Source organism: Triticum aestivum, chromosome 2D (genome assembly GCF_018294505.1).
Source record: "Triticum aestivum cultivar Chinese Spring chromosome 2D, IWGSC CS RefSeq v2.1, whole genome shotgun sequence".
NCBI classification, from domain to species: domain Eukaryota; kingdom Viridiplantae; phylum Streptophyta; class Magnoliopsida; order Poales; family Poaceae; genus Triticum; species Triticum aestivum.
The window spans coordinates 10,985,692-10,988,488 of NC_057799.1; positions in this window are offsets into that span (position 1 = coordinate 10,985,692).

Consider the following 2,797-nt stretch of genomic DNA (forward strand, 5'->3'; position numbering starts at 1 on the left):
TGGTTCGGAACATGCAGACATGACCGAGACTCCTCTCCGGTCAATAAACAATAGTGGGACCTGGATGCCCATATTGATTCCTACATATTCAATGAAGATCTTTATCGGTTGAACCACGATATCAAGGATTCAGTCAATCCCGTATGCAATTCCCTTTGTCCGGCGATATGTTACTAGCCCGAGATTCGATCGTCAGTATCCCCATACCTAGTTCAATCTCGCTACTGGCAATTCTCTTTACTCGTTCCATAATACAAGATCCTGTGACTAAACTCATTAGTCACATTAAGCTTCTTATGATGCTGTATTACCGGGAGGGCCTAGAGATATCTCTCCGTCACACGGAGCGACAAATCCCAGTCTCGATCCATGCAACCCAATAGACACGTTCAGAGATACCTATAGAGCACCATTATGATCACCTAGTTACGAAGTGACAGTTAATAGCACACAAGGCATTCTTTCGGTATTCGGGAGTAGCATGATCTCATGGTCGAAGGAACAGATACTTGACATGAAGAAAACTGTAGCAAATAATGAAACGATCTTATGCTAAGCTTATGGTTGGGTCTGTCCATCACATCATTCTCCTAATGGTGTAATCTTGTTATCAAATGACAACTCATGTCTATGGTTAGAAAACCATAACCATCTTTGATCAGCGAGCTAGTCTAGTAGAGGCTTACTAGGGACACTGTATAGTTTATGTATTCACACATGTATTTAAGTTTTTGGTCAATACAATTGTAGCATCAATAATAAACATTTATCATGAACGAGAAATATGATAATAATCATTTTATTATTGCGGCTAGGGCATATTTCCAACAGTATGCGCTAACTAATTACCATCATGGACTGGTAGACCACGACCTTTGGATCTGACGAGAAACACTGACATCAACCTCATTCCTAGGGCGATGAACAGATTGTCCTATGGCAAGTCTCCTCATCTATGATTTCACTTATTTCAAATTGGGCCAGTGATCTTGGTTGTGTTGCATACATACAAATAAGCTATCGGTTACAAAACATACAAAAAAGGTTGTTGGTCTACTTCCCTATTGGCTATAGCCGCAATATTCACTGTTTCAACTTGGCGTTCCTCGCCAAATAGGCGTGGCGCCTTCTAGATAATCCCGATTCCTTGTGTGCTTCTATCCTAAGGGCAAAGTACTACCCCGATGGTGATTTGTTGAATGCTAAGCTGAGGAAAGGCTCCTCCTTGACCTGGCAAAGTATTATGGCAGGTAGAAATTCCCTCAAACGAGGCTATATCTGGCGAGTGGGGAATGAACCAAAAATTAACATTTGGGAAGATGACTAGATCCCAAATTGTGCTACTAGGAAAATTGTAACGCCTAAGGGGGGACATCTGTTAACTTAGGTGGGTGATCTCATTAATCCTGCTTCCAATAATTGGGATGAAGACTTAGTTAGACAAATTATGCGGCCCATCGATGTACAACGGATTCTCTCAATTCCACTCTCACAACATGGTATGCCAGATTTCGTTGCCTAGAGTTATACGAAAAATGGTATGTTTTCGATTCGGTCAGCTTATTCCATGGAGTGGAACCACCAGTACGGCCGCAAATTAAAATACTCTAATGGGATCGGGCGAACCACAGTTAACCCTATCTGGGAGAAGATCTGGAAGTTAGCTTGTCTGGCAAAAGTAAAAAAAATTATGGTGTACACTACATGGAACACTCCCATGCCGGGTTACGCTCGCTAATAGATATATTTGTCCCTGTTGCTCTGAAGGATTAGAAGATACGAAGCACATGATGTTCCATTGTAGCAAAGCAGGAAATTTCTGAAAGGCTAGGGATGCATGATATTATTGATAAAGCTCGTGAGATTGACCGTGCTGGAGAGGCAGTGTTGGAGTACTTATTACTTATTCCGGACCAAAATTGAGGATAATGGGTTATCACAATGTGTGAGAGATGATTGCCGTTTCAACAAGGTATTTATGGTGGGAAAGACGAAAGCTGATGCACAAGGAGAAAACTCAAAATGCACTTCAGATTTCCATGGGTGTTCTAGCCATTACCACAAATTTCGTAAATGCATCGTCCCCCAAGGCTTCTACGAAGGAGGGATGATCTTGTCCACCCAGAGGTTTTGTGAAACTGAACGTTGATGCTTCTTTTGACCATGACCTGCTTAGGGGAACGATGGGGGCAGTCCTGAGAGACGACAGAGGCAGGTTTATTGCTGGAGGGAATGGGAAGATTGACTGTTGCGCGGATGTATTGGTCTAACAATGGCACAAAGGGCGGGATGTAATCACCTTATTATTAACTCAGACAACATGGAGGTGATTGAGATTACGCATGATGGAGGACAGTCAGCGGGCGCGGCAGCAACACTTTTCAATGACTACTTTCATTATGCTTGCGATTTCATTACAACTAGATATGAACACTGTAATAGAGAAGCAAATAAAGTAGCGCATGAGCTTGCTAGATTAGCTAGATTTTCCTTGTCTTCTGTTTGGTTCGAGGAACCGTTCAATGAAATTGTAATGCTCCTTACAAACTATGTATTAATTATCTCTAATGAATAAAGTTTCGTTGTTTTAAAAAAAAAAGAGGACCAAACACCTGAGGTCAAGAATTCAATTCCACCCTCAAGCATTTAGCCAAGCCGTTCGGCTCTAAACCTAAAAATGAAACGTTTGCCAGCTAACTTTCGTCATTCTGAAAATGGACTATGCACCGAACGTTTTGTTGTCCCATTCTTAAAACGTCGCTGTGTGGTTTGCTGGGAACGTTTTATCGTCCCATTC